The sequence below is a fragment of the Coregonus clupeaformis genome, chromosome 2 (genome assembly GCF_020615455.1).
Source record: "Coregonus clupeaformis isolate EN_2021a chromosome 2, ASM2061545v1, whole genome shotgun sequence".
Classification (NCBI taxonomy): domain Eukaryota; kingdom Metazoa; phylum Chordata; class Actinopteri; order Salmoniformes; family Salmonidae; genus Coregonus; species Coregonus clupeaformis.
In genome coordinates, this window is record NC_059193.1 from 23,817,503 (window position 1) to 23,829,368 (window position 11,866).

Below are 11,866 nucleotides of genomic sequence, written 5' to 3' on the forward strand. Positions count from 1 at the left end.
TAAAGTAATCCTTCTACCACCCCCCCATAAAAAAAAATAAAAAAAAAGTGGTTGTCCCACTGGCTATCATAAGTTGAATGCACCAATTTGTAAGTCGCTCTGGATAAGAGCATCTGCTAAATGATGTAAATGTAAATGTAGGCCTAAGTATTGGGAAGGTGTAGCGGGAAAACTATGCAACTTTACAGCTGCCTGCCACAGGTGATACACGGTTACAAAACCTCTCTACGCTACTCAGTTGCAGTGAGACTATTAAGTTTCAATGTTACTTTAGTCCCGGTGTACTACTTGTACTCAAATCGAAAGAACAGTCAGTGATTTGTTTCCTCTTGGTCCAAAATAACTTTCCCTTATCTAAAAGTTGCAGCTTTTTGGAATGAATAGACATTCTAAGAATTAAAAGATTCTCATAAAATCAAATGTTATGAAAAGCATTTCATCATAATCCTATTGCTTACCACTCCAACGGTGTCCAACGGTTCCAAGTTCCTGTAACCATGACGGTGACAATTCTTCTGAGAATTCTGGGTAGTATGATGTTGCCTAGTCACTGCCTCAGTCACCATGACGATGACACAATGTCAGTCTCACGTTTGAAGCAGCCTCTCTAAACTGCCATCACACAAAAACACCCTTACCCCCGTTGGTGACAAACAACAGAAGGACAGAAACGACAGAGGGTTTTCTGTTCCCTCTGTGTGGTGAGAAAATCTCTTTGCAGATTCGATACGCTCCCCCTCAGGCAAGCTATCCTTGCCAGGGCAACTGTTTGAGGGGAACTAAAGAAAGAGAGTGAGAGGGAGAGAAAGGGAGAAAGTGTGTGTCTTTCTAACGTCTTGAAATATTCCACTCCCCTCGCTCGCCCAATGACGTACACACATATAAGCAGCGTACTGGTCCCATAAAAATACTATCCTTCAAACTATTCAACTTCAACTATGAAATAAAAATGGTTTTGTAATGAGGCCAGCTGACTCTGAGGCCTTCTGCCTGACAACATGTAACTGTATCTGGCCCACAATATTGATTACAGTTTCTGTGGTCTCACAGCTTGACTGTTGGTCAATATCCACCATGAATCCAGTGATGATGATAAATATGATACACCACAGCATGATGTCAGTGACCTGAATAAGAGCTGGGTTATGGATTCTGACAGTAGAGACACTTGGAATTGAGGGTGGGGGTGGGGGGGTGGGGGGGGCAAGGGTGACTGGGCGTGGGAGTGAAGGAGGACAGGACAGAGCACGGCCCCATGGTAAGCGGAGGGTCCTCACTCTCTCTATTGGATCAAACACTAAGAGAAGAAAGAGAAAATGGACAAAACCTTTCTGCTTTTCCCATGTGCTCTCCTCTGAAGCGTTCCAAAACCCTGGGATGCTAGAGGGTGAGGAGAGAGGCTTATTGGAAATACTCCCTAATCTGTGTGTGTGTGTGTGTGTGTGTATGTGTGTGTGTGTGTGTGTGTATGTGTGTGTGCTCAGCACTGGTTTTTAAAACAGAAGCTCAGACAGTTTGTTTAGCTGAGCCGCAGCAGTGATAATAATGTCAGAGCTGGTTAACCTGGGCCATAACACACACACACACTTTGTGTGAATCTCCAAAACATTTCTAGTGTTGATTCAGGAGTTGGATTAACACTGTAAAAGTTAAATTAACACTCAGTTGTATAAAATAACCCCACTGTTGGTCTTAATAACCACCGTTGAGTGTGAGAGTGTGATTGTGTCAGAGTAAACCATTCCCATCAACACCACAGCCATAATTTTCATGTATATTGATTGATTCATTAATCTTATGCAACACAAAGATAAATAACATACATTTTTCCATACTAATCCAATCACATAGTTTGATTTATTGCACCCATTACTGAAATGGTTGTTCCAGTTTAATTGGTTTAGGAAGTCTCCTTTATCAATGTTCCTAAACCTGACAGTCATTGTGAATGGAGGTTGTCGGTGAATAAAAATTCCAACTGTTGGATATCCTAACTCTGGCTGGATTCTAATAGGAATTAGACGTCACTTTGCAACATAATGTGACTTGCAGACCTGATATCGCCTGTAAGCCAGGAGTTTCAGGCCACTGTGTTAGGGTAAAACTAGGCCTTCAAAGTAAGGCCATATTATATATGTTTAAGCTAATCTCTATATGTGTCTGTGAATGTCTATATAAACTGTGTTGATACACTGAGTGGACAAAACATTAGGAACACCTTCTCTTTCAATGACATAGACTGCCCAGGTGAATCCAGGTTAAAGCTATGATCCCTTATTGATGTCACTTGTTAAATCCACTTCAATCAGTGTATATGAAGGAGAGGAGACGGGTTAAAGAAGGATTTTTAAACCTTGAGACAATTGAGACATGGATTGTGTGTGTGCCATTCAGAGTGCCTTTGAACGGGTTATGGTAGTAGGTGCCAGAGGCACCGGTTTGAGTGTGTCAAGAACTGCAACGCTGCTGGGTTTTTCACGCTCAACAGTTTCCCATGTGTATCAAGAATGGGCCACCACCCAAAGGACATACAGACAACTTGAAACAACTGTGGGAAGCATTGGTGTCAACATGGGCCAGCATCCATGTGGAATGCTTCAGACACCTTGTATAGAGTCCATGCCCCAACAAATTGAGGCTGTTCTGAGTGCAAAAAGGGGTGCAACTCAATATTAGGAAAGTGTTCCTAATGTTTTAGAAACTCAGTGTATGTAATGTATTGTCAAAATTTTAGTGATAATATTCGCCTAGGATCTCACTTGGTGAAGGCCACAGGACAGAAAATGAACGGATTCAATAACCATGTCTCTCTCACTAAGAAATGCAGTCATGGGTGGTACCTTTACATTTCACTCAAAAAGGAAAGGCACTGTGACATATGCAAATTAGGTTTTACACCATATAGTGTTAAAACAACACCCAAAATCGAGTTACTGTATCGAGTTAGCTGTTCATTTCCTTACACTGAGAAAGCGTAACAGCGTCAGCACTAAGCAAAGTGTTAATTTAACACTGGAAAACGTGGCCCCGTATAGACACTGGAACAGTGTTAAATGTAACACTCTCAGTGTTAATTCAACACTGGATAATTTGCTGTGGAGCATCCAAACACATTTTAACCTGATACTGGAAGCCCCTCTAGAGCTGAAGAATATGTAGAGGCAGTGTTCTTAATAAAAACAATTAGCACAGCGATTCATAATGCAACAAAACGCTGAGTGGGCCAACACTTCCGGCAGAGGCAGGCAGATGTGGGAAGGAAAGAGAGAACACAGTAGAATGGTGCCATGCTGCTGTTGGCCCTGTGGCTAAAGGCTGCTGTTCTGTTTGGCTCCTGTTGTGCTCCTGTTTGTTTAATTATTAAGACCCTCCTCCTTGCAACCTGGGAGGAGACATGCTGGCATTTCCCAGGGCGGGAGTTGCCGATGGCAACAGTGTTCCACCCAATTCAGCGAATCCCAATGAAACATAGATCAGACGTCAGGGGTGGGATCTGTTGGGTTGGAGGGGGCACAGTGGGGTGTTGGGGCGGCAGAGAGAGAGAGAGAGAGAGAGAGAGGGAGGAGCAGAGCAGTATTGGTTAGAGAAGCGGAAGTTGTTTGTTCATAGAGTTTGTTTATCTGGGCCTGTCATGACTAAGGTCAAGGGATAACCTCCCACAGTGTGGTTATGTAGTCGTGTATGACTGCATTGTCAAGTGTCACAAGATAATGTACATACCCTTACTGATATGAGATACATAATAACATCAGGAGTAACGCATGGCAGATTTCCCCTATATAGAGGCGAAAGAAACGCACACCTATTTAGGCGAGGTGCTGGCTAACAGAGTAGAACACTTGCAAAAGAAAAGGAGAGCTGCACACTCTAGGAGCTCAGATGCAATCATTTAATAACCTAATAACCAACGTTTCGACAGACAAGCTGTCTTCATCAGGGTATAATGACAAACACTGCGGGTCACTAGTTTATATAGTGTCAAAGGACACACATACAGGTGTCTGTAATCATGGCCGGGTGTGGCCTGATGTCATTAGTTAATTCACAGATAAACAGAACATACAAAAAACATGAATAGATAGCATACGATCATAGATACAACTTGGCTACATAGGCCCAAAAACATTTACAATGAATAGCAAAATCACAACAATCACAAGAATGGCTTCAAATCAAAGTCTACGTTGAGACCGAAGGGAGCAAGGGTCTTTAAATTAAAGATCCAGGCAGCCTCTCGTTTTAACAATAAGTTATCGAGGTCACCCCCTCACCTAGGGAGGGTGACCTGTTCGATGCCGATATAACATAGGGACGAGGCTGCCTCCCCTCCTTGTTCAGGCAGGCTTCGGCGTTCGTCGTCACCAGGTGGCCCTATTCTTCACCCGGTTTGATTTTACACTGTCATACATTCTGGGTACGAACAACGTGAAGGCAGACGCACTGTCTCGGCTGTATGATACAGAGGAGAGGCCCAGAGACACCACCATACTCCCGGCCTCCTGCATTGTGGCGCCGGTAGTATGGGCGATGGACGCGGATATAGAGCAGGCATTACGCACAGATCCATCTCCACCTTAGTGTCCAGCTGGGCTGCGGTACATGCCTGCTCTTATCCGTGATTGGCTGATCTTCTGGGCACACACGCCACCCTCCTCTGGTCACCCAGGTATCGGTCATACAGTGCGCTGCCTGATCGGAAAGTACTGGTGGCCTACCTTGGCTAAGGACATGAGGGTGTACGTCTCCTCCTGCTCGGTGTGCGCCCAGAATAAGGCACCTAGGCACCTCCCAGTGGGTAAGTTACAACCTTGACCAGTTCCACAACGACCATGGTCTCACCTTAGTGTTGATTTCTTGACTGATCTTCCCCTCTCCCAAGGTAACACCACCATCCTGGTCGTTGTGGACCGCTTTTCCAAGTCCTGCCGCCTCCTTCCTCTGCCCGGTCTCCCCACGGCCCTGCAGACTGCGGAGGCCCTGTTTACTCACGTCTTCCGGTACTACGGGGTGCCAGAGGATATAGTGTCCGACCGAGGTCCCCAGTTCACGTCCAAGGTTTGGAAGGCGTTCATGGAACGTCTGGGGGTCTCGGTCAGCCTGACCTCTGGGTTCCACCCCGAGTCAAATGGGCAGGTGGAACGGGTAAATCAGGATCTGGGTAGGTTCCTGCAGTCCTACTGCCAGGACCGGCCGTGGGAGTGGTCGGTATTCTTGCCATGGGCAGAGTATGCCCAGAACTCTCTCCGCCACTCCTCTACTAACCTAACGCCATTCCAATGTGTTTTAGGTTACCAACCGGTTCTGGCACTGTGGAACCAGAGCCAGACAGAGGCTCCTGCTGTGGATGACTGGTTTCGGCGTGCTGAGGAGACGTGGGATCTCTCTCTCTCTCTCTCTCTTGCTTCTCCAACTATTCTCTTTCTTTCTCTTTGAGTCAACTACTCACCACATTTAATGCACTGCAGTTCTAGTTAACTGTAACTTATGCTTTCAGTACTAGATTTCAGTACTAGATTTATTCTCTGATCCTTTGATTGGGTGGACAACATATCAGTTCATGCTGCATGAGCTCTGATAGGTTGGAGGACGTTCTCCGTAAGTTTCCATAATTACTGTGTAAGTCTATGGAAGTGGGTGAGAACCACGAGCCTCCTAGGTTTTGTATTGAAGTCAATATACACAGAGGAGGACGGAAACTAGCTGTCCTCCGGTTCCACAATGGTGCTACCCTACAGAGTGCTTTTGAGGCTACTGTAGGCCTTCATTGCAAAACAATGTGTTTTAATCAATTATTTGGTGATGTGAATATATTTAGTATAGTTTTATCTAAAAGGGATAACATTTTTAATGTTTCACTATTTTTATTTTTAATGAAATTCACTGATGAGGATGGTCCTCCCCTTCCTCCTCTGAGGAGCCTACACTGACACATACACACACATTATAGAAGTCCTCTAAAACTACCCCAAATCCCTCCGACAGGGCCTGACCAGGGATACTTGAAGAAATGACGAGATGGGAATTTCAACTACCAATGAATGGAGGAACATATAACTCCCCGCCCAGCAGACTGTCAATCAATCGTGTTCACGTTATCATGCTGTGTCAGGCAGTTGCTAAGCTAATTGTCACGCAATCCCTTCTAAAAGGGTATGAGTCGAAAAACATGACTATTTTCCTTGAAAGCTATACGATATTACAGAGAACAAGTTAATTATCTAACATCTTGGAAAATATTTGTAATGTTGTGCTTCTTGTTCACGTAATTCATGCTAATGTTGGGTTTTTGAGCTAGCACCCAATTGACTCCCATTCACTCCTTGAAGGATAGCACTCCTTGTCCCAGAATCACCCAGAATGCACCGCGTGGCCCATTGATAATGTACGGGCAACGTACACAATGGGCATTAATACGAATCCAATACAGTTTCCCTACTCCTAATTTCCCTGGCCTGACCTTTCCAAAGATCTCTTCCCCATTGTTCCAAGAAGGTCAGTACAGTAACAGATCCAGTGTGTTTGTGTGTGTGTGTGTGTTAATGCATCCCATCTCGAGTTGGAGCCTGTCTGAATTGACATGCTGCGGATGCATTAACACAGTAAATGCCCTGATCCCCCTGACAAGCCAGCTCATAAAAACAGGCCCAATGTGAGGGCTTTAGGCTATTATGCTTCTCACGTAATGCTACCGCACGTTCTGTGGCAGAGACAGTGGCGAGAGGAAACGACGCGGGAGCTGTGAGTCACACCAGACCTAATCCAGAGAAAAGCTGACTGACAACGCAGTCCTGAATCCACTTTAATTGAAGGCCTTGTTTTATTTATTTAATATTTGTTTCAGATGGGAATAGTGGCTGGGTGACGACAGTAGTAATAGTTATTGTGCTACGTACATCCCTCTTGTGTTGGAATGGCTGCATCGGGCTGGGAGGATTAACGGAGAGAGAGAGAGAGAGAGAGAGGGAGAGAGAGAGAGAGAGAGAGAGAGAGAGAGATTTCATCGTAAATTGTGAAAATGTGCTAAAACACCCACGCCAACATTGTGACTTATAAACCTTGAACTAGACTTGAAAATGTGTGATTAGTGTGATTTTGCATGTGATTTACAATATTGTTACAATGCTATGTGATATGCAATATTGTTACGATGCCACATATCTTCCTACAGGCATACATGAATCCCAAATAAGTTGGTGTTTGTAAGGCAGTCTTTTGTCTTCTTATAGAGGAGTTGAATTGGCAGTGCAGGTCTACATTTCAAACCTTAGCCTTGTAACCATAGGACGGATGTGTTGTCTGAGGCAGACTCTGGATATTCTACTGTCTGTTCGCTGTTCCATGTGTCCTTCAACACTTTGCCCTAAGAATAATATTTCCTCAACATCAAACCGGTCTGTTGGGACATGAGTAATAAATAATACAGTAGAAGCTTGGTAGGCTATTTGGTTAGAGAAGAAAACCAAAGGCTCACAAAACATGTGATACTTCAATAACAGTAGAGCATATCCACACATGCCTAATCAGTTATTTTCCTCATATTGCCATACACCGTAATGGCAGAATCTAATCCACAGTTGTATTTTTACATGACAATAAGATGTGTAGCCGTCTAGCATTGTTAGGCTTTCTGAAAGTGTTTTATTTCTCAGGGAAGATTTCCTAATTCCCTCCTCAATGAGTCAGAGCACTCTGGGATTCCAATAAGCTGCAAAGCCTCTGCGAAATGTCAAGATAATGACAAATTCTAATAAACACTGCCGAAAAAGTCAATATGCTGTTTGAGGAACAGAGGGGGGAAAAGAAAGGAATCACAACACATTAACATCCAGGTCATTTATTATGCCTATGGCTGGGAAGCACTGGCTACAAATTCATTGGAAACTGGAAATCTAATTTCCAACGCATCTCATATGTGGAGAGGTTCTCTGCCCCTCCATCATTTTCAGTTGATTCCCCCCATCCTCTTTCTCTCTTTCTTTCTCTCTCCCTCTCTCCCTCCCTCTCTCCCTCCCTCTCTCACTAGTTATTTTTCCTTTTTCTAATTGCCCTCCAGTCCTGTCGGTAGTATATTAGGACATCATCTGAAGTTCCTCAGCATGTTCATGTATTTATTTCTACCGCACTCGTCCTTGCTGAGGGGAATAGGGAAAGCAGGGAAGAGCAGAGAGCTATTTAGATGTGTGGCAATTGAGGGGAAGAGGAGGGGTTTGAGGGCAGAATCTCAGTGTGTCTGTGTGTGTTTACAGAATGTGTTTATCAAACAAGCCTTGAGATGTTGGACATTTCCCCCTCTGGAACACCTGTGAGTGAGACGCCATGTTTTTCCCTTTGCTCTTTACTTCCTGTTATCTTTAGGTCTCAGCTGAGAGTTCCACTCTTACTGTAAACACACACACACATCGTGTTTGCGCGCGTGCATGTTTGTAGGTGTGTGGAGGGTGGGGGGATCAGACAGTCGGCGTGAGGGAAGGAGAGGAGAGGGGGCTGGTACAAAGTCAAGAAAAATATGCTCCCGTGCTCTTTTCCCTTTCGTCTCGCTGCACAAATTTACATATTGATAGAATTATATATTTCCAAAGATAAAATGCATAAAATGAATCTAATACCATGAATATCAAACATCCATTTAATAAAAGAAAACAGAGAAGAAACATGTCTCAGTGAGACAGCAGATTTATCAAGTCAAAACATACAGTTAAACTTTTCTGTGCTGACTTTTTTCAGAATTGTTTCTCTATTGTGTCTCCCCATTAGTCTCCCAGACAGACAGTCTCCCAGAGCAGTGTTATTGTGTGAGACTCACCTCGATTAGGAGCCCAGGACCAGACTGATATGGATGCATTTACATCTTGTTATTATTCAGAATAGCATCTCTCTCTCTCTCTCTCTACCAAACACAAGTGGTCAGGAGAAAAAAATTGCCTTGGGCTTAGGTTGAACACACACAAGTACACACACACATACACGCGCGCGCACACACACAAGTACACACACACGTATGCACACACACTCAACACATACACAGTTCTTTCTCGCTCCTTCTCTCTATATTGAAGCAAATTGACGCCAGTATAATTGGTGAAGCAGGGATTTTTGATACTGATTCTATTCCTCATGCTATTATTCACAATTAAAGAGGAGAGTTTTTAATATTTCAATAAGAGTTTAGAGCGTATGTTCCGTGCTATGTGCATACCAATGCCATCAGGGAGCAATCTGCCTCCCACGCTCTCTACTACCAGTCAATAAAGCATGAGTACAGTCGTGGTCAAAAGTTTTGAGAATGACACAAGTATTGGTCTTCACAAAGTTCGCTGCTTCAGTGTTATGAGATATTTTTGTCAGATGTTACTATGGGATACTGAAGTATAATTACAAGCATTCCATAAGTGTCAAAGGCTTTTATTGACAATTACATTAAGTTTATGCAAAGAGTCAATATTTGCAGTGTTGACCCTTCTTTTTCAAGACCTCTGCAATCCGCCCTGGCATGCTGTCAATTAACTTCTGGGCCACATCCTGACTGATGGCAGCCCATTCTTGCATAATCAATGCTTGGAGTTTGTCAGAATTTGTGGGTTTTTGTTTGTCCACCCGCCTCTTGAGGATTGACCACAAGTTCTCAATGGGATTAAGGTCTGGGGAGTTTCCTGGCCATGGACCCAAAATGTCAATGTTTTGTTCCCCGAGCCACTTAGTTATCACTTTTGCCTTATGGCAAGGTGCTCCATCATCAAAAGGCATGATCGTCACCAAACTGTTCTTGAATGGTTGGGAGAAGTTTCTCTCATAGGATGTGTTGGTACCATTCTTTATTCATGGCTGTGTTCTTAGGCAAAAATGTGAGTGAGCCCACTCCCTTGACTGAGAAGCAACCCCACACGTGAATGGTCTCAGGATGCTTTACTGTTGGCATGACACAGGACTGATGGTAGCGCTCACCTTGTCTTCTCCGGACAAGGTATTTTCCGGATGCCCCAAACAATCGGAAAGGGGATTCATCAGAGAAAATGACTTTACCCCAGTCCTCAGCAGTCCAATCCCTGTACCTTTTGCAGAATATCAGTCTGTCCCTGATGTTTTTCCTGGAGAGAAGTGGCTTCTTTGCTGCCCATCTTGACACCAGGCCATCCTCCAAAATCTTCGCCTCACTGTGCGTGCAGATGCACTCACACCTGCCTGCTGCCATTCCTGAGCAAGCTCTGCACTGGTGGTGCCCCGATCCCGCAGCTGAATCAACTTTAGGAGACAGTCCTGGTGCTTGCTGGACTTTCTTGGGCGCCCTGACGCCTTCTTCACAACAATTGAACCTCTCTCCTTTAAGTTCTTGATGATCCGATAAATGGTTGATTTAGGTACAATCTTACTAGCAGCAATATCCTTGCCTGTGAAGCCCTTTTTGTGCAAAGCAATGATGACAGCACGTGTTTCCTTGCAGGTAAACATGGTTAACAGAGGAAGAACAATGATTTCAAGCACCATCCTACTTTTAAAGCTTCCAGTCTGTTATTCTAACTCAATCAGCATGACAGAGTGATCTCCAGCCTTGTCCTCGTCAACACTCTCACCTGTGTTAACGAGAGAATCACTGACATGATGGCAGCTGGTCCTTTTGTGGCAGGGCTGAAATGCAGTAGAAATGTTTTTTGGGGATTAAGTTCATTTTCATGGCAAAGAGGGACTTTGCAATTAATTGCAATTCATCTGATCACTCTTCATGACATTCTGGAGTATATGCAAATTGCCATCATCAAAACTGAGGCAGCAGACTTTGTGAAAATTAGTATTTGTGTCATTCTCAAAACCTTTGACCACGACTGCAGACTGAGACAGCTGAGACAGGAAGAACCACTAGAGAACATTACAAGGACATTCACTTCGAAAAAACACAGGCCTGGATCAATATTGTAGAGAAATTGAGTGGGTGAAAAATGCAAATATGAGACCATGATGTAGTTGGTGTTGTTGCTCAATGGGAAAAATTCAATGTCATATTCCCGAATACACCCCACTGTGTCCTGTGCACATGCCAAATAGACATTGATTTTGATATCATAATATGGATGGAATATGAGGTGTTGTGCTCTAACCAGCACAACACCTCATGCTAATGTCGCCGTCCTATGACTAGATGACCCATAGTCCACCAATATGTCATGCAGATGAGACATTGTTTACTTGACTGACCACGCTGGATATTTATTCAGTCATTCTGGTGGGTAGTTAACAAAAGGTAGGAACACTATACATCCAAGTATATCTGACCAAATTATGAAAGACAAACATTGTAATTTTGAATTCCGTAAAGTAAGTGTGGAAGAGGTGAAAATGACAAGCCACCGGGGTCTGACAACTTGGATGGAAAATTACTGAGGATAATAGCAGACGATATTGCCACTCCTATTTGCCATATCTTCAATTTAAGCCTACTAGACAATGTGTGCCCTCAGGCCTGGAGGGAAGCAAACGTTATTCACCTACCTAAGAATAGTAAAGCCCCGTTAACTGGCTCAAATTGCCGACCAATCAGCCTGTTACCAACCCTTAGTAAACTTTGGAAAAAATGGTGTTTGACCAGATAAAATGCAATTTTACAGGAAACAAATTGACAACAGACTTTCAGCACGCTTATAGGGAAGGACATTCAACAAACACAGCACTTACACAAATAACTGATTATTGGCTGAGAGAAATTGATGATAAAAGGATGGTGGGGCCTGTTTTATTAGACTTCAGTGCGGCTTTTGACATTATTGATCCCAGTCTGTTGCTGGAAAAACGTATGTGTTATGGCTTTACACACCCTGCTATATTGCGGAGTTATATATAAAGAGTTACCTGTCTAACAGAACACAGAGGGTGTTCT